The sequence below is a fragment of the Equus przewalskii genome, chromosome 2 (genome assembly GCF_037783145.1).
Source record: "Equus przewalskii isolate Varuska chromosome 2, EquPr2, whole genome shotgun sequence".
NCBI lineage: Eukaryota > Metazoa > Chordata > Mammalia > Perissodactyla > Equidae > Equus > Equus przewalskii.
In genome coordinates, this window is record NC_091832.1 from 47,031,665 (window position 1) to 47,056,304 (window position 24,640).

The 24,640-nt window shown below is 55.2% G+C and overlaps 1 long non-coding RNA gene across 1 annotated transcript; it reads right to left on the minus strand.

Moving 5' to 3' along the window:
• Positions 1-1,801: 1,801 nt before the first annotated feature.
• LOC139081057 (uncharacterized) lies at positions 1,802-24,640 on the minus strand. The gene is made up of 3 exons (XR_011536010.1): positions 24,422-24,640; positions 4,445-4,503; positions 1,802-3,728 (listed from the first exon to the last, which is right to left on the minus strand). It is a non-coding gene; the product is annotated as an uncharacterized lncRNA (long non-coding RNA).

A 24,640-nucleotide genomic window follows, 5' to 3' on the forward strand; every position in this document is an offset into this window, starting at 1 on the left:
TAAAGAACTAAGGGAAAGTCTAAGAGTGATGCCTCATCAAAGAGAGAACATCAACGAAGAGACAGAAATTATAAGAAGGAATCAAACGGGGGCCGGCCCCATGGCAGAGTGGTTAAGCTTGCATGCTCTGCTTCGGCGGCCCAGGGTTTTGCTGGTTCAGATCCCGGTCATGGACCTCGTGGCACTCATCAAGCCATGCTGAAGTGGTGTCCCACATGCCACAACCAGAAGGACCTACAACTAGAATATACAACTGCGTACTGGGGGGCTTTGGGGAGAAGAAGGGAAAATGCAAAATTATAAAAAAAAATTCAAATAGAAATTTGGAGGGGCCGGCCCCATGGCTGACTGGTTAAGTTTACGCCCTCTGCTTTGGAGGCCCAGGGTTTTGCCAGTTTGGATCCTGGGCACAGACATGGCACCGCTTATCAGGCCATGCTGAGGTGGCGTCCCCCATAGCACAACCAGAGGCGCTCACGACTAGAATATACAGCTATGTACTGGGGGGCTTTGGGGAGAAGAAGAAGAAAAGAAAAAAAAAGACTAGCAACAGATGTTAGCTCAGGTCCCTATTTTTAAAAATCATAATCCAACTATATGCTGTATACAAAAGACGCACTTTAGATTCAAAGACACAAATAGCTTGAAAGTCAAAGGAGAGCAGAAAATACATCATGCAAACAGATATCAAAAAAGAGTTGGAGTGGCCATGTTAATATCAGATAAAATAACTTTAAGGCAAAAATTTTATGGGAAACAAAGAAGGACATTTTCTAGTGATAAAAGGTTCAATCCATCAGGAAGATGTAGCGATTATAAACATACAGGTATCTAAAACTAGGGCCCAAAAAGCATGAAATGAGAACTGATGGAATTGAGGAAAGAGACAATTCACGATAGTAGTTGGAGACTTCAATACCCCAGTTCTAATAACGAATACAACAACCAGGAAGAAGACCACCAATGAAACGGAATATTGCAAAAACACTACAAGCCAAGTAAGCCCCACAGACACGTAGAGCACACGCCACCGAGCGGCGGCAGGACACGCCGTCTTCCTAAGTGCACACGAAACATTCTCCAGGACAGACCACACGTTGGCCACAACACAGACCTCGATAAATTTAAAAGGATTGAAATCATACAAAATATGTGCTCGGCACACAATGGGATGAAAGCAGAAGTCAGTAATGAAGAAAATTTTGGAAATTCACAAATACGTGGAAATTAAACAACACACTTGTAAATAACTGGTAGGTCAATGAAGAAGTCACAAGGGAAATTTGAAATTACTTTGAGATGAGAGAAAATGAAAACATAAAATACTAAAATTTATGAGACGCGGCCAACACAGTACTTAGCAAAAAAGTTATAGTTGAAAACACCTATATTAAAAAAGAAGAAATATCTCAAATCAATAATGCAACCTTCCCTCTTACGACACTGGAAGAAAGAGGAGCAAATTAACCTAAAGCGAGCAGAAGGACGGGGTGATGGTTAATTTTGGGCCATGGGGTGCCCAGACGCTTGGTCACACGTTATTCCGGGTGCGTCCATGAGGGTGTTTCTGAACGAGATTCAAATTTGAATAGCAGACTGAGTAAAGCAGATTCCTCTTCCCAATGTGGGTGGGCCTCGTCCAATCAGTTGAAAGCCTGAGCAGAACAAAAGTGTGCCCCTCCCATGAGTAAGAGGGAACCCCTCCTGCCTCACTGCCTGCATGATGGGACCTCGATTTTTCCCTCCTTTCAGGGTTGAACTGAAACATCAGGTGCTCTTGGGCCCTGAGCCTGATAGCTTTCAGACAAGAGCTACACCATCAATTCTCCTGGTTCTCCAGTTTCCACCAAACGTTTAAAAAGAATTAACAGCAATCCTTCAGAAACTCTCAGAAAAATAGAAGGGGGCGTATTTCCTAACCCAATCTACAAGGCAATAATGTCCTCACACCAAAGCCACACAAAGACATCCCAAGAAAAGAAAATGACACTAGAATAAAACAAAACAAAACAAAACAAAAAACTTGACTCCTTTATGAACATTGATGCAAAACCATCCACAAATACTAGCAATTTGAATTGAGTGACACATGGAAAAGTTTATACGCCATGACCAAGTGGAATTTATGCCAAGAAAGTCAGGCTAGTTCAACATATGAAAATCAATTAATCTAATACACCAAATTAACAGAATAAGACAAACATAACATGATCATCTTAATAAATGCAGGAAAAGCATTTGACAAAATCTGACACCCTTTTATGGTAAAAACACTCAACACACTGGGAATAGAAGGGAATTTCCTCAATCTGATAAAAGACACGTATGAAAAATCCACAGCTAATCTCATACTTAACGGTGAAACACTGAAAGCTTTCCCCTTAACATTGGGAGCAAGACGAGGATGTCAGCCCTCATTACTTCGACTCAACATTGTTCTGGGGGAATTGGCAGGGTACCTAGGCAAGAAAAAGAAATAAAAGGCATTCGTATATCTATTCACAGATGATATAATCTTGTACATAGAAAATCCTAAGGAATAAAAAAAAATTTAGAACTAATAAGCAAGTTCAGCAAGTTGCAGGATATAAGATCAATATACAAAAGTAATCATGTTTATATACAATAGCAATGAGCTCTCTGAAAATGGAATTAAGAAAACCTTTCCACACATAATAGCTTCAAGAACAATGAAATCCTTAGGAATAAATTTAACAAAAGATGTTCATGACTTGTACACTGAAAATTATAAAACGCTGTTGAAAGAAACTAAAGATGTAAATGAATGGAAAGGCACCCATGTTCAAGGATCAGAAGATTTAATATTTTGAAAATGGCAACATTCCCCTAATCGATCTAGAGATTCAGTGAAATCCCTATCAAATTCCCACTTGGCACTTTTAAAAACAGAAATTGACAATCTGATCCTAAAATTCATATGGAGATGCAAAGGACCCCCAATAGTCAAAGCAATCTTCATAAAAGTGAACAAATTGGAGTAGGGGGGTGTGTCTAAAGAACACAGGAACCAATCAGAAAGAGCTCTCAGTGGCCAGAGTTGTAACAATTTGAGTAATATAATAAATAATAGTATTAGATTAAAACTCAGAGGGAAAAATACCCACGAGTTCATAAGCAAATGATTCAATAAATAAACAAATGTGGGTGAATGGGCAACTCTTCCTTACAGAAACATTTCAATTAATAAACGTAAAATGAATGGAAGGAAATTTAAAAATCATCATTAGAAAATCATAGAAATAATTGCTGTAGGCGAGCTCTACTGATGGAAGCTAAAATTAGTGGGTAAAAGTTTAAGGATAAACCAGATATTTGTACAGCCTTGAAGTATTTCCTCTCAAATATTTATTAATTACAAATGGAAAACAGTAACTTTATGGTGTAAAACCCGACAGAGACCACCTTAACTGAAAGACCAAGGTTAGCATCCCCTGTGGAAAGACGTAGTAACGTCACATGCTCCCCGGTACGATGCACTGAGAAGGGCACGTCGTCTCTGCGGCATTCTTCCTCCCGAATCCACAACCTCAATGTGATCATGAGAAGACAAAGCAAACCCAAGTTTATGGACATTCTTCAAAATGCCAAACCTGTACTCTTCGAAAGTGTCCAGGTCCATGAATGACGAGGGAAGAGATGAGCTGCCATGGACCGAAGGAGACCGAGAAGGCGCAACAGCGAGACCACGTGGGGTCCTGGGTTGGGTCCTGGACAGAAAAAATACAATAGCATGAAAACTGGTGAAATCCAGAAAAATTCCGTAATCTAGTTTTTTTATAAAAAACTAGCTAAAAACGAAATATAAATATCTGGAAAAATCTTTTACCTTTAAAGATAATTCAAAGTACACTCACAAAATACACCATGAGAACCAGAGTATTTCAGAGGATAGTCTCCAAAATTTTCATTGAATATAAAGTTCCAATTTTAAACAAACTTTTTCAGAAATATGAATGAAGAAATGCCCCTCCCAATTCATTTAATGAAGGTAAAATCACTTTGATAGTCAAGATCAGAAAAGGACAATACGAAACGGGAAAATTATAGGCTAAATTCACTTACGAACACGGATTTTTTAAAAATCGTAAATAATACAGCCAAAAATTGAGTCCAGCAATGTGAACCATGAAGACAAAGAAAAAATAAAACTTCACGACCGAACTGGATTTATCGGAGGAACGCAGAATGGATTAATGTTGGAAAGTCTAGTTCGAGTCTTTTGCCATAAGTATTAGTTCGGCTTAGGTTTGAAAGCATTTGACATTGAAAAAATGTCAACAAGTCAAACATACAGTAGTTCAAACACGTAAGACTCAACTCTCCCTCCCCAACGTGTTGGAGGGAGCCCGTCCACGGCCGGCACGGCTGCTCCCTTTAGGGGGTTATTGCAGGAGTCGGGCTACTTCTATTTTGTCCTCCTCACCTCTAGGGCACGACTCTCGGCTGTCTGATCCAAGAAGATTCAAGACCTCGACCACACGTCTGCACAGGACAGGAGTTCCAAGAAAGACAAGAAAGATTTTTAAGTGCACAATCCTGAAACTGTACACGTCACTTCCACTCCAATAGTCGAATTGTCAGTACGGCCACAACTAGCTGCGAGGGAGGCGGGCGTGTGGGGCTTATTCCAGGCAGTCACGTGCTGAGCTCACATCCAGCAATTCTATTGCTATGAGAGCAAAGACATTCCCGTCAGTTATAGCATCGTCTCAGACCCGAGGTCTCCCAGTGTCATGTGTTCCTCTCCTCTAGATCTGGAAATGGCTCCCCAGTTCCACCAACACCTGTCATCCACCCCAACACGTCCAGCCCGCAGTGGTGGGAACAGGAATTTCATGTGCAGATGCGATTAAAGTGCCGAAACAGTTGATGCGGAGATTCCCTTGGTGGGCCTCACATAAGCAGATGAGCCCTTAAAGGGAGCAGGACTGTTCTGGCAGAAGAGGTTTGAAGCGTGACAGAGATTAGACATAAGGCAGAGTTTTTGATGCTGGTCTGGAGAATGGAGGGGGCCACATGTCGAGGACTCAAGAGCAGCTTCTGGGAGCTGAGGACAGACCCTGGCAGGCAGCCAGCAAGAAAATGAGGACCTTAGTTCCACGGCCACGAGGAACTGATTTCTGCCGACACCTTGACTATTGTCTTGTGAGACTCCAAGCAGAGAGTCAGGCTGGACCCAGACTCCTGACCCACAGAAACTCCGCGATGATACATGAGTGGTGTTCCAGGCCACTAAGTGTGTGGTGGTTATTACGCAGCCTAGAAGACTAATGCACTTCCCGTCTCTAGATACAGCTGGCTAGCTCCATCCCGATTTCCCCCTCATCCTTACAGACTCTTGGAGCAGAACAGAGTCCAGAAACAGATGCACGCTTATATGGACACTTGCCACCGACAAACGTGGCCGTGCAAAAGAGGAGGGAGGGATGGTGTTTTTAATCAGTCGCCCTGGGTCAATTGGATAGTCATACAAAAAAAGGAAACTTGGCTCTTAGCTCACACCATGCAAAAATACATATTCCAGGTTGAATGGAGCCTTAAATGTGAAAGGAAAAACAGTGAAGCTACTAGAGGGTATCACGGAATACATTCATGACCTTGGGCAGCCAAGATTTTAAGCAAGGCACTCAGAAGGAAAAGATTAATAAACCAAACTATGTAAAATTAAGGAATGCCATCCATTACCAAACACTATTAGGAGAGTAAAAAGCCAGCTGGAGTGTGGGGCAAGACATCTGCAGCAAGAGAAGTGACAAAAGGCCCCCGTCCGGAAGAACGTGCAGAATCCAAGAGAAAGCAACAGACAGCCTTACAGAAAGATGGGCGGGTCTTGAGCAGGCCTTTTACGAAAGGGGAGCAATAAACGCGAAGCAGCGCCCGGTCTCCTTGGGCACCAGGAAAACGCAGATGGAGGGCGGGAGGAGCTGCCACCGCACCCCTGCAGCTCGGCCAGATTTGAAAGACTGACAGCCCCAGTGTAGCCTGGAACGGCGAGTCATAGGGCGCTGCCCGAGGGTCTCCATCAGGGCGAGCGGTGGGGAGACTGCCTGGAGTACTGACCAAACCAGACCACCTGTCCTGACGCAGGAATCCCACCGCACGCTGACACCCAGCAGAGAGGGCGCAGGGCCTGCCTGCAGGCGTTTACGAGACTGCTCATAAGACCTTCGATCAAAATAATCCTGGAAACAACTTGAGTCCCTCAACAATAGGGCGGATAACCGAATCAGACGCTTGAACAAGGTGACACTGTGGAGGAACAAGAACGCCCCAGCGATTATTCCCGCCACCACACCATGCACCTCAACACCAACATCCCACAGAAGAACCAGCCCCGTGGGAGCACACGCTGCATGCTTCCTCCCTGTAAAGTTCAGAAACAGCAAAGTGAGTGGACAGGGTTACAAGTCAGCGAAGTCCCTGCCTTTGGTGGGGAAGGTGGGGTAGCGACTGGAAGGACCCAAGGGGGCCTCTGGGATTCCGGAATGTTCTGTTTCTTGATCTGGGTGCTGAATACATGGGTGTGCCCATTTTGTGAAAATTCCCCTGATTGCACACTTACGACTTTTGCATTTTTTCTGTATGTCCGTTGTCTTTGAATAAAGTGTTCATCAAAACAAATAAAGCACAATAAGGAAAAATAAAAGACAAAAACATTTCAATGGAGAAATGAGTAAAGGCTGTGAGGGGCATTGCACAGAGTCAGTAACTTGAATGCCTGAACTCCTGGGCAGAGGTGCTCAGAGTCCTGAGGGAAACTCTAATTCAGGCAAGAGTGACCGGCCGTCCACAGACATCGATGGGCAAAAATTAGAGGTGTGCGCGTCCCGAGTGTCGGTGACCTCTCTTACTCCGCTGGGGGCGCCTGCATTGGTACAGCACCACCCCCCCAAGTCATTTGTTAAGTTTCATGGGTGAAGATACGCCCTCCGCCCAGCAATCCCACTCCAAGGCAAGTTCTCCTCAAGAGCTCACTCGTGTTAGCACAAGGAGTCATCTGCGAGAAGGTCCGTTTTAGCGTTGTTGCAGTAGCAAAGCCTTGGAAGGACCCTAAACGTCCCTGCCAGGAGAGCAGGTAAACGCCGTGGGCGACATTCTCACTCCCGCTAAACCACAGCTTCACGCAGCAAACGGGCTGCATCTCAACACATCACGTGGGGAACAGTGTAAACCCACTCACACGATGTTCAAACGAGGTGCAGAGCAGGACCAAACGTGCAAGGCCAAGGAGATACACAAGCCAGGCCCAGGAACGATGAGTTCCTAAGCTGAGAGATTCCAGGTGGAAACAGGATGGATCAAGGGCTGTCCAATGTGATACTCTGTGAGCAGGGCATTTGCCCGATATCTGTTCTCTACACTTGAAAGATTCCAAGGGTCTGAAAACCCCTGCAAAGAAGCCTGCAAGCAGGACTCAGGACGTATGCAAGCTCCACGACTCTGGTCCCGGTGGCAGGCCCTCCCCCACCGTCCACCCTCCTCAGCCTGACGCGGGGCGGGTGCCCTCCCTCCAGCCTCATTATCTGCTCTCACACCTAGGGTGGCAGCCGCAGCTGGCCTCTGGGGACACAGTTCGCTTGGGTTTCCCCCATGAGGATGTGTGTTGCGGCTGTATCCTCCTAAGGGGACGTCTCGGGTCTGGAGAGAAACAGACCTGAGTCTGACCCCACAAGGCCCCAGCACCCTGGCCTCCAGTGAATTCCTGAACCCCTCTCACTGTCCCACCTGGAGGATGCCATTCCACGAAGCGTGTAGGACACGTGCCGGCACGGGAAGGCTCTCCCGGGCCGCTGACTCTTGCCGCCCACCATCCCACCGGAGAGATGACATTCTACAGCGTTGAGATCTCATTCAGCTGAACTGAGGGTGGGGCCACCTGCCACGTGTGTTGTGGCTGACACTGACCATCCCAGTTTTGCCCCCGGGCAGGTGCGGGGACAAAGGAAGTTCTGGAGGCAGGTCCCTGAGGCTCCTGGAATGCTGGGCCTGGGGTTCCAGCACCAGGGACCTCACGCAGGGTCACAGGAGGGCCACCACCACTTGGCCCATGCTTCCCTGGCCTGGGGTGCTGGAGAGGGCAGGGGAGGAAGGCTGTGCAGCCTGGCCACCCCCAGTTAATGGCCCCTGACTCTCACTTCTCCAGGCGTTAGGCCCCCTCCTCTCCGCCCACTAATTATCTGGAGGTTTTCCAGAGCCCTGAGCCTGAGAAAGGATTTCTTGGGGGATTTGTGTTGGGCAGAGTGAGTGTTTCCTTTAGGAAGGGGCTCCAGGTGCCAGGCCCCCATCCCAGACAGAGGACCCGTTCTTTATCTTGCCTCTGTGCACATGCAAAATTTATTCACTGACTTCCTGGTCCTCTGGCCTCCAGTGGGCCACCAGCCACTGGTGCAGTCGCCGTAGCCCACCCCATATCCCATCCAGCCACCCAGGAGAGAGTGTGCCACATGCATGCTAGGAGGGAGGGAATCCATGCACCAGCCAGGCACTTAGTAGGGGCCAAGTAAGTACTTATCGGACGGACAGATGGATGGATAGATGGATGGATGGGTGCATGGATGGTGGATGGATGGACGGATGGATGGATGGTGTGTGGATGGATAGATGAATAAGTGGATGGTTGGGTGGATGGATGGATGAATGGTTAGGTGGGTAGATAGATGGATGAATGGATGGATGGATGGATAGGTGACTGGATGGATGGATGGTGGATGGATAGATAGATGGGGATGGTGGATGGATGGATGGAAGGATGGATGGTGGATGGATGGATGGATAGATGGATAGTGGATGGATGGATGGATGATTAGGTGGGTGGATGGATGGTGGATAGATGGGTAGGTGGATGGGTGGGTGGATGGATGGATGGTGGATAGATGGGTAGGTGGATGGGTGGGTGGATGGATGGATGGATGGTGGGTAGGTGGATGGATAGTGGATAGATGGGTGGGTGGATAGACGGGTGGGTGGGTGGATGGATGGATGGATGGATGGTGGGTGGGTGGGTGGATGGTGGATGGAAGGGTGGGTGGATGGCAGGCTCTGAAGCCTTGGGCTTTACCTGAAGCCAAGGCTCCCTCCTGAGGCATTTGTTCAGATAAATCCTGCCAACAGCTCCCTTGGGGTCTCAGGAGTTCCAGCCAACAGGAGCCCTCACCGTCCAGGAGGCCACACTCATTTGAGCTTTTACGATGGGAACAGTGTTGGAACCTGAGGCAGTTGCCAGACCTCGATAAGCAGGTCAGGCGGCGACAACTTCCGTTGTCTGAATGAAAGCATGCGCTGGAATGGGCCAGGCAGCTCTGGACCCTCTGGTTCAGCCCACTCTTAGGCATACTCTGAGGTCCACCCTGAGCAGAACGAGGGCCCCCTAGGACAGCAAGGAGACAGTTTTTTCCCCAAGTCCCAAGAAGAATCAGGAGCTTTGGGATTTGCACCTTTCTCTGAAAAAGCGGAAGGCGTGAAAAATAGAGCCCACTGTGCTGGGCAGTGTGCTGGAAGCTGTGTGTAAATGTAGGCAGACCCCGACCTCAGGAAGTTTGTTTCCAGCTCGGACGACTCAGCTAGGACATTGAGAACAGGAGCATGCTGTCGGGTAGCTACAGTTTTAGAGAAAAGTGTCAGAGTTTGTTTGCAGGGCAGTGGCGCATCAGTGGGAAAGCGCTCAGCGGGAGTTGGGAAGGTGGGAGGCTGCCTGACGAGGGCGGCCTCGTCTTCAGGGACCCGCGGCCTCGAGCGGATCCAGCAGATGCACCGGGGAAGGACGTTCACTGCTGAGATCGAACACCCTGGCGGCTGCTGCGGTCTGGAAAGGCCCCAAAATCTCGGCCCAGGGAAGAGGCGAGCCCAGCGTCCACCAGGGCACAGCTGGCCAAATGGTGGGGCCTCTTTACTGTAACCCAAACAACGACGACAAAGCTCTGTGGGCCCCTTGCGCATGGAAGTTTCTAAGGGTCCTGTCGCCGGTCTGTTGTGCAGAGTATTAGAGAGTTTTGTATATGCCAATAAAAAAATAAAAGCCGCTATTAAAATCGAACCCCTGGCACATACCTGGTTTAGATCACATAGGAGCTGGCCTTTTGCACTGGAATTTGCAGCATCTGTTCCAATTAAGCGTTGCTTTTTAGCTTAAAGATATTAGCCCGATCACTAGTGTTCTGTTCGGACATGAATAGTGCATTGTTCTGCCGCGAGCAGCCCTGCCGACACACAGACACCATTAAATGGCTTTGCGGCCCAATTAGAAGTGAAGGTGGGCTGGTTGGGGGGGGGGGGGGCGGTCAGGGACTGACCACCAGGGCCAGGCTCTCCACGGACACGGGTTGGGGGGCGTCTAACGTGGACCATGTGTGGGAGTGGGCTCTGGCACGCACACCCAGCTCTGTGACGAGCAAAGACTCACTCATCCATCTTGACTCCAGATGCTCCCTAAGCCTGAGCAAGGTGGCCAGAGCAGGGGGCCATCAGCTCCCCGTGAGACCTGACGAATGGAAGTCTGGGCCAGTGGTCCGGCTAAGGGAGTTCTCAGGGAGGCCCAGGCAGAGTTCACGTCTGGTGCTGCCAACTGTGCCAGCCAGGCTGCCTCCCTCACTGCAGCGGCACACACACACTTACACACACACGCACATTCACACATACACTCTTAGTCATACTCACACATACAAACTGCAGGTGCCACACCATTCGCACTCCCACCTCACACCTCCTGTTAGGAGCTCATTGTTTTATGATCTGCCTTTTTTATGCTTAAACGTTGAATTTAGGAAACATGTCTGGGTAGATTGAGGGGTCTGGTCAAGAACAAAGGATGTTTGAAAAGATGGGTGGTTCGATGGGTGGATGGCTAGAAGAAGGGACGTATGAATAGATGGAAGAGTAGATGGATGAGCCAATGTACGCCTGTATGGCGGATGGTGGATGGTCGATGGATAAATGGATGGATGGATGGATAAATGGATGTATGAAAAGATGGATGGATACACGCAAGCATGCATGGGTCAATGAGCAGTAAGTAGGTCGGTAAATAGAGCTACATGATGGAAAATACTATAAGGCTGTATAACGAGTGAGGTTCTGACTATTTTCTGTTTCTCCCTTTGGCTCTTTTAGATTTTCCAGATTCTCTACAGTGAGCACATATTCCCTCCATAATCTGAAAAAGAACAAGGATTCCAGCAATCGTCCTCTCATTCCTAAAGCCAAGGGAGAGAAACTCTGATGCACCTAGAGGCTGGCCTGTCCTGGCCCTTGGGGTGGAACAGAGGAGCCTCTTTCTTCTCTGGCTAGGGCTGGCGGCAGCCGTGACATCATCCCTGCGGCGTGTAATTCGAGAAGCATGTTGGGAAGTGTTGGCTGATTGACCACGCGTGCTGGTGTCCTCTCCCAGGAGGCCAACAGGCCCGTCCTAACAGGCAGCTGGTTGTGTCTCTCACCGGCGATTAGGGCTGGGAGCCGCATCTTCACTCCATGGGGCAGACCCGGGTGGGAAGAGTGTGGAAGGGATCAAGTTTCAGAGGAGAACACCAGGTCGGCATCAGGGCACATACGAGGGTCCCCTACCAGGGTGCCCCCAGCCCCTCCTCTCCTTTCCAGCCCTTGCTGCCTGCCCCACTCAGCTCCCTGGGTGGGCTGCAGTTGCTGCCTCGTCTCCGCACAGAAGACAGATGGTGGAGAAGGCTTGGGGGGCTGTCCAGGGCATCCGTGGGAGCCGCAGCTGGACGGCTGGGCCGGGAGGTGGACAAGGTCCAGGATGCTTGACCAACACCACAGACTGGTGAGCAGCAGTTTTGTGTCTGTTGTTTCCTGTCTGAGGCCGTATCATGAGCAGGTACATTTGAGAGGCCGGGGCGTCCTGGGCTCCGTAGACAGAGCTCCTCGAAACCTCAGTGCTGAGGCTGCTGGACGGGGAAACTCTGTCTACCCTAAAGGATGGTGGGAACCACAGGAGCGCTCAAACTGCATGCCTGGACCCAGGAAATGAGCGGCCAGTGGTCCTGCCTGGTCACCTGGGGCAGGAGTCAAAGCCCCGGTCTTGGGTGGGTCAGGGATCACAGGAGTACCCCATCCTTGGCCGCTGGACCCCGTAGGAAGACTGTGCTGGGATGCCCTCCTCCCCATCCTGTGGGCGAGGCGTGTGCTTATCTTCTGCCTGGGAAGGGGCGCCTCGTGACATGGGAGGGGCCTCTCCCGATGACCCCTCTTCCTCTTATTAGGCGAGCACTCAAGTTGTGGGTCTCCCAGCTGGAACGTCCCTGGACATTTTCTGGGGAGACCCCACATGTCTGGATGACACTTGGCAAAAGCGTCCTTTGTCGTCTCGGAAGTGCTGGGACACTGCGTGGGGACACCTGGGTCTGGCGAGGGCCCCTGGCTGCCCGGAGCCCGTGCCTTCATCACCTCGGCGTCTCGAGGAGCCCGGCCAGCTGAGCCCAGGAGTCGACCTCTGCTGTGCCGTGTCATCTTTGGACCCCCACGGAGGCTCGAGGGCCTGCCACAGAGCCCCGGGAGCCCCTCAGGGGTTTCTGAGCCATATCACTAGAGACTGGACCCAGGTCCCCATGCCCACCCTGGAAGCCAGTCTGACCACCTTGAAGAAGCGCCAAGTGTGGGCTAGGTACAGTTTCCAGCCCTATGACAGTTCTTTGGGCCAGAAATTGTTCGTGTTCTTACTCCCACTTTACCTCAAGGGGACCTAGGGCTCAGAGAAGTGAAGCAACCTGTCGAAAGTCACACAGCATTTAAGCAGCAGAGCTGGGATTGGAGCCACACAGGCCAGGCTGTCTTCCCAGAACACATCTTCCCGGCGTCAGGTTGACAGGCCTAGGCCGGGGCACTTGCGTCCCCCCCACGCAGAGGGGCCGGCCTGCTGCTCCGCATTAGCTAACACGGTGCACAAAAGGATGCTAAAGAAGGAAATCAATTTACAGTAGAACCGGCCATCTATTTCAGGGCAAAAACAATTACCTTTATGTTCAGGAGAGACGGGAGAAAGCACTTATTTCAATAGCTGTCTCATAACTACCCAAGCAGCTATTTTCAGAAGCTGTTCAGGTGTTTTCTTCTCTTTTCCTGGAGAAATCCTCCTTCCCTCTGCCCTGCCGGCCCAGGCTAGACCGCGATGGCTCATGTCGGCAGAGCCCACAGGCGCCCCCAGAGGGCTGGGCGGGCGGGATTCCTGGGACACATTTCTGAAGCCGTTAAAAAAGTGGACTTCGGGGGCTGCAGAGAGAACTCTGCCCCGCCTCCGTCGGGGGGAGGAGACAGGTCAGGTCCCCTCGCCGAGGCAGTTAAAAAGCAAACACAGCCCCCAAATCACACTAACTATGTTAAGCAAACACACGGCAGGCGGCGTGGATATTAGGTCATTTCTCATAAATATTAATACCGGAGTTTTCCAATGGGCAAAATTAACCAAACAAAGATGCCTCTTCACTGGCAGCCTCACATACTGCCGGCCCCTGGAACAGGCCCAATGGGGAGGGAAAATCAAGTCAGTTCAGCCCAAAAAAAGCCTTCTCGGCACTGGCATGGAGCTGCCAGGGGAAGCTGCCAGGGAGGCAGACTGGCGGACCCCGGAGCTTGCTTGCCGACGTGAGCGATGCGTCAGTGAGAAAGGGCGCGACAAGGCCAGGGCTCCAGTGGGCCTTGGGGCTGCCCCTCGGTGGGGCTGAGAGCCACCCCCATGCCTGTCCTCACTCTTGCTCCCATCCCCGGCCAGTGGTCTGGGTAGAAACACTGCCAGGGGACCCGCTTGGCCACACTGCCTGCTTTCTGCAGGAATCTTCTCCCAGAACCCCTGGACCTCTCCTCTGGGCCAAGACCCCATGTGTTCCCCAGACAGCGTCTGACCTGCCCAAAGCACCTGGGGAGAGAGTTCATGATGTCACCTACATCTCAGCAGTGTCTGAACTCTGCAGCCTCTCTCCGCAGGCTCTGCTCACTGCTATCCACCTGCGCGCCCCACGGGTGTATGAGCAGTGAGCGCTCAGCCCAGGAGTGCAGGCGAGAGGGCAGAGCTGGGCGCGCCTGGCTCCCCAGCCTGCCCGGCTGGGAGAGGGCCTGGGGCTCTGCTCTCCCTGGACAGCTGTCGGCTCGTCCCTCCAGCCCGTTGGCCCTCGGGAGGCCGGGAGAGGGCTGAGGAGGGCAGGCTGCAGTGGCCATGCGGGCTGGCGCTGGACGCCAGGCTCGATCTGGTTCTTCACGTTTAGCCATCATGGCGGCTGTGCCAGCAGTTCTTGCTTAACTCAGTCTGACCAGACGGCAGAGAGGAAAAGAGTCCAGGGGAAGAAAACATCATGGTAAAATCTCAAAGGCCTGTGCACAGTGTTTGCGGCACAGATGCAGGGACTCCAGCAGGCGTCTAGTCTGCAGACGGGGCCACGGCAACACCGGTCCAGGGGCCTTGCTGCCCCAAGTGGGATGAACCTGGGGGCTCCGAGCAGGTCCTCCCCTCCAGCCCTTGGGTCCCGCCGACCTGCACACACAGGCGGGGCTGGCACAGCTGCCAGGAGGGCCCAGCAGCTCAGGCATTGGAATCAGATGGACACAGCCCAGGTTCTGTCGGTGCCGCCCACCGGCCGGCCAAGTGACACTGGAAAAGGGACCTTGCATCCCCGTGCCTCTGTTTATCCACAGTCATGTACTGCACAAAGACATTTTGGTCAACGACAGACCACATGTATGACGGTGGTCCCACAATTTCCGTACTGTGGCGCCCAGGTGGGTGGGAGGCTCTCCCGTCTGGGTCTGTGTAAGTTCGCACTGATGTTCGCACGACGACGTTGCCTAAGGATGCGTGTCTCAGGACGTGTCCCCATCTTTAAACAACACGTGACTGTGTTTATCTGAAAGGGTGGTTGTAAAGCTCCATAGTTGAACACGGGTAAGGAGAATATGTTCACCGTCCGGTTGCTCAGACCAGTGACATAGGGACGTGTTAAAAGCAGCCAGAGAAGAAAGACACGTTGCTCAGGGAAACACAGAAATCAGGAGGACAGCAGGTCCCTCATCAGAAATGGCATCGCTAATGCCCTGGACGAAAACAGAACACTGGGCACGTAGACTCCACCCGGGGACAGCTCTCAACCACAAACATGGAGCGAAGATTGTTAGACACGGAAAAGATGAGAGCGCGGCAGCAGCCCTCTTGCACGAGAAATATCAAAGGGCCTGAGCTGTTGACCAGCCGACAACAGGATGAGTCTGAAAACTATTACTCTGGTGAGAGGACAGTCTGTCCTGTGTGATTCCCTGTCTGTGAAACTCCAGGAGATGCTCATGAACGTGTGGCGACAGGAAGAGATCAGCGGGAGCCGGGAGCTGTGTGAAGGCGAGGTGACAAAGGGGCACAGGTAAGGAGGGGGCGCGGGAGGCTGTGGGGGCGATGGACGTGTTCCCGACGCTCATCATGGGGATGGTTGCGCAGACATGCGTGCGTCAAGACTTATCAAACTGCTCGCTTTGAATCCTGCGGTTTCCCGTGTGTCGGCTCTGCCCGGACCAAGCTGTTGTCAAGGACCCCGGACGGTGCCTGTCTGTGGCCGTGAGCAGCGGAAGCGTTAGCATTGCCCAAACCCTCCTGGTCGGGGCGTGGAGTGAGTGAAGGGACCTGTTCTCCCTCTCTCGCCTTCTGTGGCCCGTTTTGCAGATGAAGGCCAGGCACACTGAGGCCTCATTGAAGCTCCCCGGGGCCCAGGACACTGGCTGAAGCCTGGCCCCCGCCAAGGCCTGCCCCGCACCCCACCTACCACGCTGCATTAGAGGACCCCCCCCTTGTCCAAGCTCCACAGCTCAGAGGAGCCCCCTGGGACTCTCACTCTCGCTGGGTTATTTTGGGAAGCTGTTAATGATTCTGTTTGCCTTTCCAATGACCTCAAAAGTTCCACTGCCACGGACCCCGCCCCCTGCTGCCCGCCGTGTGCCCAGCTGCCCCCTCCCTCCTTCCTTCCCTCCTGCAGGCGGGGAGGCCCCCTCTGCACACCCAATGACAGAGGCCATGTGGCCCAGTGGTTAGGGTGGCTGTGCTGCCAACCCGCTCAGCCAGCCTGGTCAACTCCCCCTGCCTCTGTTTACCCTCTTATGCAGCGGGGGCATCACAGCGCCTGTTGCCACGGCCACCGGTCGTGGAGGAGATGACCAGGTGGCGAGCAGCGCTGGCAGGTGTTGGCGTTGTTGCGGTTGCCAGTGATGGGGGAGGGGCGGGGGTGGGCGAGCAGGTCTGCACCACGCGCCTGAAGTGGGGGCAGGGAGAGGGGTCAGAGCTCGTCTCGGACTCGCAGCCTGGGGCGTCCGGGCCCTGAGGACTTGTCAGCTCTGCCTTCCTCAACACTTGTGGGGAAAATGCACGCGGCATTTTATTAGCCCAAAGCCGCTTTTCCCCTTGATTTCCAAACCCATGTGTATTTATAAAGGAAATTCAATCGGGTTGTTTTTAATTCTCTCACACTTAACTCATCAAAATGCTATTCGGTGAGAGCAAGAACAGACCGAGGGTGCCTCCGGAGCCTGCGTTCGGAAGGGCTGCACAGGGCTTGCCGAGCAGCCAGGTCCAGCCTGGAGTCCCTTTTCCCAGTGAGCATCTGGGGATCTTAGAGCTCGGATCCTGCATCTCAGGTTCCCCCCAAGTCTGAACAGCCCCCAGCTCTTGAGGCCAGGTGGCCCAAGGGTACCGAGGACTGTGGCCGATGGCCTCCCAAGGCCGCCTCCCTGAGACAGGAGATGTACCCAGGAAGGAGGGGTGGGGGTGTCCACAGTGGCACACCCGAGCCCGGCCTCAGGGTCCAGTAGACAGAGCCCAGAGGTGGACACCTCTGCTGGTGCAGCCTGGTTCCCCGGCTGGGTGCCCAGAAGGCGGCATCCACCCGTGGAACACACTCTCGGCCCCAAAGTGGCTGCAAAGCTGCGGGAAATGGGGCGCGAAGCATTTGCAAAGTACTGGGCCAGGCGGCCAGGGAGCCGACAGGCCTGTGAAACCAGGCTCCTGGGACATGGCGTGTGGACATCGCGGGTGAGGAGGGCCGGGCAGCCAGACCCTGGGGCCAAGCGGAGCCCTGAAAGGCAACGGGAAGGTGGACACCCCCTTGTCTTCAGGACACGGCCTCATCTTTCCTCCTCCCTGGCTGGCACACATACTCACACACTCAGTGCACACACAGCCGTGGTCCCATGGTACCAGCCTCCCACCCGAGCTGCACCCTCAGCCAGCTTGGCCAGGTGTGCAATGTGGGGGCCACCACCTCCTGAAGCTCCCAGCCCCCCTCCGCCCCTAGAACTTTTTGGTCACTCTGTGTCCATTCCTAGGCTGTCCTTCCTCCCTTGTCCTCTTTGATAATGGGGAGCAAAGAAGGGGCGAGGGAGACGCTGGGTGTGAGGAGAGCCCCCTAGTGAGGATGCAAGCAGTGGGGTCGGCGGGGTCCCAGTGCAGGTTCTGCCTCCACCCTGCTCTTTCCCTGGGTGGGCAGGTCAGCTGGGCTGCAGCGCGGGGGCCAGGGAGCCCAGAGACCCTGACAAGCCCGGCCAGAGGAGCCCAGAGTCGGGCTGCCCTGGCCCTGAGCCCAGGGGATTCTGTTCACTTTGCAGGGGTAGGTTGGGGACACCCTTGGGGTGGCCGGTGGTGCTCAGATCCCACCTGAGGGGCTCTGTCACAGGAGACGCCAGGGCTCTGACTGGTGGCCGCAGTGGCCCCTGGACTGTGCATGGACATTCCAGTCCAGCACAAGGGGACTCAAGTGCACGTGGAGGACACGTGTCCTCGCCACTCAGCCCACTGTCCACTCCAGCTCCTGGTGCCCTTCCTCCACAAGCACACACTGAGCCCCCTACTCAGGGCCAGGCTTGTGCAGGGCCTGGGGGCCCAAGGCCCGTGTGGCTTGGACTAGGTGCGGGGTCTCAGTCCAGTGGGGAGGTGACCAGTGACCTGGTAGCCATGACCCAGCATGGCCAGTGCTGGGATGGGACACTCAGGGCTTTGGAGGAAGAGGCGACCCCTGTGTCCACGTGGGGCTGGGCCTGGCAGAGGCAAGGATGCCAAGAGGAGTTGGCGGCTTAGCTGTCCTGGCTGTGAGTGTGATCCAGCCAGGGCGGCATGCGCCAGGCCGGAAGGACAGCGTGAGAAGAGGTGAGAGGAGTGTCTGAGGGCGGGGAGACCCCGCCCGTGGCCAAGCAGGATGGCCCCTGAGAGCGACGGGTGGCCCCGAGCTGGCGGTGGGGTCTGACACGAGGCAGGGGCCAGGGTGGGCACTGAGAGCTCAGGGGTCCCAAAACCCCTCGGAAACCCAGAACGCGCCACAGCAGAGCACAGGCCTATCCAGCTGCCCTTGGCAGGCTGGCTTCTGGGTTTGTCGTCATCTGATTTTCTCTGGCTCATGGGAGGCCCTTTGGAAGGAGAACCAGGCCCCGAGCAATGGTCCAAATGCTCTCATCGTGGCCCTGGGGCCGCAGAGACACCATCCGACCAGAGGGTGTTGGCAGGTGAGGACAGGGGGAACCGGCAGACCCCCAAGGCTGTGCACCCCAGACAGCTGGCCTGGCACAGGCCCCATGGGGTGTCTAGGCCCCAGGAGCCTTCCAGCCAGGAGACCCAGAGGCTCCTCCCCCCAGAGCAATTGTCCTGGGTCACCCCAAAAGTGGGCCCACCTTGGCCATCACTAAGCTGACCCCGGTCCAGCTCCAAGGGCCCAGGACTGGCCCTCCGAGTGGGAGTGTGAACAGCTGTGGCCGGGGCACTGGGCAGCCGGGCCTAGCGGACTGCAGCCGTGGCCAGTGCGTCTCAAGGGGTGAGCACGGAGGCACCCCGAGGACCCGTGGTCAATGGTCTTTTTATTCCGTTTGACTTCACCCCTCGAGCGCTTGCTCCCTCGCTCCCTAATAGAATTACCCTTATCTGCAAGCGATTTAAACTCTAAGGTTTACTGAAGATTTAAAGAGTGTGAACACAGTTGGAATGTTTTAAACTAACAGTACAAGTTGCATTTTAAGAAAATAATTAACTCCCAGGGGAGGTGTGGGTTTTGGAGCAATGACAGACTTTCAAGGCTGCCTTCCCTATATGGAGTTTCCAAATAATAAAATATCTTTGATTCCCTGCTGATGTCAGACGAGAACCTGTTAGTGTGCAAGCAAACTGTCATTTTTTTTAAGAGGGCCCATTAGCGTCTTAAAGACGCAGGCCCAGCCCTTCGTGGAGGGCAAAGGGTGTGCTCAGAGGGGGCGGCTCTGTCTGCATCGCCCCTTCTCCTGGGGGTCCCAGGCCTCTCTTCTGGACATACTGGCTCCCGGGGCCCGCACAGGGCCCGGTCCCCACTCCCGAGGCCAGGCACCGCCTGGTGACCCTGGTGCTCCATGGGCCATAGCACCGTCTCGCCTCAGCACGGCAGCGAGGCCAGCTGCCCAGGCCCCGGGAGGGCGTGAGTCTCCCCAGAGGGGCCTGGCCCTGGAGAGCTGTGCAGTGGGCTCCGGGGCCTGGCCTTCGAGCAGCTCCTCGGGGATGTGCACCTGTCCCTACACTCAGCACGCTCCTGGTACAGCACCGAGCTGCTCGCAAAAGCTCGAGGGGCGTCTTCCCCGCTTCACAGACGGGAACAAGATTTAAGGAGGGACTGGCTGAGAGCCCGAAGTCGCCCAGGACCGGGGAAGCTGCGTCTGCAGAGCCCAGCCCGTGCTCCCTCCGGGGCCTCTGGGCCCGTCCCTCCCTGAGTTTTGGCTGGGGACATGTCCCGGCCTCTCCGCAGGGTCTCAGGCTCCCAGGTGGGGCGGGGGCTGCAGGTCAGCAGCTGAGTGGAAACTCAGGGCCCGGAGCCGTCCGAGCTCGTCACTGAGCCTGGGCAGGAAATATGAATGCCAGCTTCAGCCCTCTCTGGGCAGCTGGGACCTCGAATGGGGGGCGGGTGGACGACTGGGGAGGGGCTTCCCTGCCACGGCTGCCCTCCGCCCCTGCTGGTCACCGCTCTCTGGATGGCATTCAGGTGGCAGCACACACAGCCTGCCCACCAGCCGTCCCCAGGTCATGGATTTTCGTTGTCCAACCCCGCACCTGGCTGGGAGCCTGAGTGGGCACCTGGCTACGTAAGTGTGACATGTCATTACCATCACTGCCAAAGACAGGGGCCCCACCACATCCTCCTCTCTGACCGGAGACAGAGCTTTGTGGACCACCTCCAAGGACAGGGTGGCCAGGGGCCCCCAGGAGGGCCTGCTCCGTCCAGGCAGTGTCCCTCGGATTTCCTGAGGCCTTGGGGCCATGTCTGGGCGGCTCCGCCCTTCTCCAGAGAAGTCTTGGGGACAGACATGGTCTCCCTTATGCGGTTCCTAAGATGCGGTCGGAGCACGTGTTGTGGGCAAGACGGGCAATCAGGGCCCCCGCACGCCCCAGCTGTGCCTGGACCGCCTCTGAGGGAAGCCAAGAGGGTGAGCTCTGCCCCGCACCCCAGGGAGGGGTCCGAGCGCTCTGGGCCCTTCCTGTGGCTCCTCCAGCCCCTTCCTCAGAGGGAGTGGCTCCTGGGGGTGGTTCTGTTGGGGGGATTTATTACCCCACCCCACCGCCTGAGCCTCAGAAGCAGGCTGGCTGGGCCCTTTGCTAGCCTGGCCCTCTGCCTGGGAGGGGTGGTGGAGTGGAGACCAACCTTGGCCACTTGTCCAGTTTTCTAGCACTTTCCCACAAACCTCTGCCTCTCAGGAATAATTCTTTCTGGTAATTTACTTGCAAAACATTTGGCCATTAACACCCAGCCGAGAGTGGATGGCAGGTCACAGACTATTAAACTCTCCACACCTGGGTCCTCCATCGGCCTGTGTAACAACTGCCCGGGCGGGCAGGCCAGAGCCGGCTGTGTCTGCGTGGTCAGCCGGACCCGAAGAGGTGAGAGGACCCTTCCCCCGTCACCCCGCTGCCCGCCCACCCCCCGCCCTCCTCCCTCAGCCACCAGCTTGGCCCCACCCTGCAGCAGTGGGAGCTTGACCCTGTCCTCTGGGGAGGCCCCTTGGGGTTTGGTGCTGAGGCATGGCATGGGTCAATCCCTCTGCAATAATGGTAGATGTGGACGCTGAGGGCATTTGAAAATGGCTGCTGTGAAGACCTGTCCCCCCTAGACCTCCCCTTCAGTAAGAACGCCCCCCAGCACCCAGGAACCAGCCCTGCTCATCGGATCAGTCCACTTATTGCTCACTGCCACTCAAAGATGGCATGCTTGCTTTCCAGGTAGGGAAACTGAGGCACAGGGAGGCAGAGTGGCATGCCCACCCTCAGGGGTGGATGCGGCGGTGAGCCGGCCTCCCCTGGGGTCTGAGCCCGGCCCAAGACTCCACTCACCCAAGCTTGGAGGCCCTGGCCCCTTGGCCCGGAGGCCTTCCAGCTGCTCTGCCAGGAGGAGTCCCACCCGGTGGTGCATCTGTGGGACCACAGGCAGCAAAACTCTGCCGTGCTCACCTGCACATTTGTGCTCAGTGGGGTTGGGAGACCCAGAACCCTCGACTCCAACCTCGGCTGGCACCCCCAGCAGCGCCAGCCAGCAGGTCCCCTGTCGTCCCGGCCCCAGGAGAGACACCCTTCCTGTCAGGCCCCCTGTGAACATTTGTGTCGATTCTCTTGGGCCAACAAGCCTTGGCCTCAGGACCTTGTGGGTGACCTCAGTCTCCAAGCATCTGAAGGATGAGAAGATGCTGATGGGGGCCGTGCACCCCCAGGGCCTGGGGTGTAGATGCTTCTCTCCCGGCTCCAAGGCCTTCAGCTCCGGGCCGCACACAGGAGGGCTCCCTCTCATAGAGAAGGTGGCCAGATACCCCAAACAGAGCCCTCCCCATGGAGAAGGAGGGGGCTACCACAGGCAGCCCGTGCCCAGGCACACAGCAGGTGGCTGCTGTCGTCCAAGGTCAAGTTCAACCACCTCTGCGTGGTGGAATGCTGGACGTTCATGGTGCAGCCTGGCCTGGGACCCTCCCGCCTCCCACCCTCAGCCCCCCACATACCCAAACAGCACAGGACCCCCGGACGTGGAGGGGTGGGCTTCAGAGACCCCCGCACTGCCCTCACCAGCGGGTTCCCACGCCCCGTCCCTCGGTTCCTTAGCTGTGAGGTGACGTCACAGTCTCCCTCGGGACTGTGAGAGCTGGGCCCTGGGGTGGGGGCTGAGGAACCATCAGCGGGTGCTTTATCATCAGCACAGCAGCCGTGGACCGCTGATTGGACTCCTAACCCTGGAGAGCCTCTCCCTGATGTGAGATCCTCTGGGCAGCATCCACTCTTGGGCCAGCTGCAACGGCCCCCTCTGTGCCCACCCCCAGGACGTCTGCTGAAGAGGTCATGGGAGAAGGGCCCAGGGCCACGTCGGGCCATGTGCCCAACGTGCAGCACATAGCTGGCGCTCAGCCAGTGACAGTACAACCAGCCGAGGGCAGCCTGAGGACCACGGGGTGCACCTCGGCCTGCCCAGCATCGACCCAACTTCTAGGTGAGGCGAGACCGGGAGGAGCCGGCCCGGCCACCGCAGAGAAGGGGCCAAGGATGAGAGGGTGTCAGGCTCTGGGGTCCCGGCACCAGGAAAGGCCCTCTCCAGACACTGTCCCTCCCTCACACACCTCTGCCTTGCCCCCGCCGCCCCCCCACCCCGCCACGCCAAAGGGGTTTATAAAGACTCGTGTGGCGCACCAGAGAAAATACTGCTATCATTAAGGGATTTAACGACAGCTTTGCCCAATATTGGGGATTTGTTATGTCTCTCATTACACATTTTAACAAGCACATTTCTCCGCAAGGCGGCCCCGCGTGAGGGCTGCCCTCTCCCTCCGCCGTGTGTTACTTTCATTAGAAGGCGTTTTATGAAGCCACCGATCACAGATGCTGGCCCAACCCACAGCCTCGCTTGCCGGGGCCTGGTGTCATGCGCTGGGTGGCCGGCGGTGTGCCCACAGGCCTATCTGTCACCCCCGTGTGCCCGGAGAGGGTCCCCACGCCCGATGCCTCCTCCGCGACACCCTCAGACAGATTGGGGAGCACGACTCAGGGACGGACCCCAGAGGGGAAGTCAAGGTTCCCCTTCCCTCTGCTGGGTGACCCCAGATTAGCCTTGGGCCTCAGTTTCCCCCTGTGAGGATAAGGGGTCTGAGCAGACAAATGACTTTCAACTTATTTTAGCAACAGGAATCTGTTTGCCCACAAACCACCACCTAGTGTGAAAAGAAAATTAAAATGGCAGAAAGACAGCTGGCTCTGCAGAAGCAACACTTGGCCATCCTGTGGCCTCCCCACAGGAGGCCCCCGGAGCACCCCAATACCTGGAAGTCTTTGGACACGGCCGGGGAGCCATTTTGGGGCTAAGCCTGTGAGTGCCCCCAGCGCTTTGCCTTGAGCCCCTGGCGGCACATGACCACACCGAGGGCACAGCAGCCCTGCCTGAGAGCCAGCCTCGTGCACCAGGCCGGCGTGCGGAACCAACCAGCTCAGCTCTCCGGGGCCCAGGGCTGGCTGCAGGCGGTGTGGCCGACTCCAGAGGCCCGACTCCGACCTCTGAGATGCACAGTGCATCTTCTGAGCCAGTGCTCCAGCCGCCGTGGACACGGCCCACTGCAGCTAGCGTCTACAAGATGAGGGTATGCCGCCTCCCTGGGGGCAGCTGTAGGCAAGTGCACTTGTGGTCGAGACCAATTCCTGCCAGGAATCTTCCAGATGAGCCAGATTTACAGTTGGAAGGAACCGGGTAAGCGGGCGCTGGTGCACAGGGAGCCCTTGGTCCCTCTGGCCAGAATCCCCTCGGGCCCCGGTAACAGGCATCAGCCGTCCAGGCTGGCCGCACAAGCCTGGAATGGTAGCGGCCTTCGGGTGCCCAGAGACCCCTCCACGAGGCCAGGACTCCTCCGCAGCTGCCATCCTTGGATCCCATTCTCCGTACTCCTTGAGTCCCGTCTATACCACGATGGAGAGGGGCTGGACGGGAATTTGTTGGTCTCCAACTGCCCCATACCTAGCACGGCGCTGGTTCTGAGCATGTTTGTAAACAGCTCCCTCTAAAGAAGCTGACACAGCAGGAGGTGGGACCAGGACCAGGCCAAGACTGGCATGCGAGGGGCAGGCGGGTGGAGAGGAGATGAAAGGCTGCACCCCTCCCATTCCTGATGCCCCTGGGCCTTGGGGTGCAGGTCGCACAGGACAGAGGGAACACAGCCCCGGCCCCTTATTCTGGAAAGATCCCCGGGCATGAAAACCTTCCCTGAGGTGGGCCCGTCCTTTCTCCCTTTCCCAGACAAATGCCTGTGGGACAGGAATCTGCCAGGCGAGCGGTGGCCGTGGCCCCAGCTGTGACAACCCGCCCCTGCCCCAGAGACGCACGAAGGGATAAGTCAATAACAGGCCGTGCCGATGCCGCACTGCCTCCCGATCGGCCGGCCGGCCAGCCGGCGAGTGCGTCCACAATACCTCGCATTCATTACGCTCCTTGAAAACGGTGTGCCGTGTCTGGAAAACAGGAAGTGGCCGTAAGTCTCCGTGTTAAAGCCATCTGAAGCCCGCGGACCAGGCATGTTCTCAATCAGGAAGCAGGCAGTAAATAAACATTTGCATCCCTCGGCCGCGCACCGCCTGCCCCCGGGCTACGAGGGGCACGGAGAGCGGAAATTTGTTCAGTCCTATAAAAGC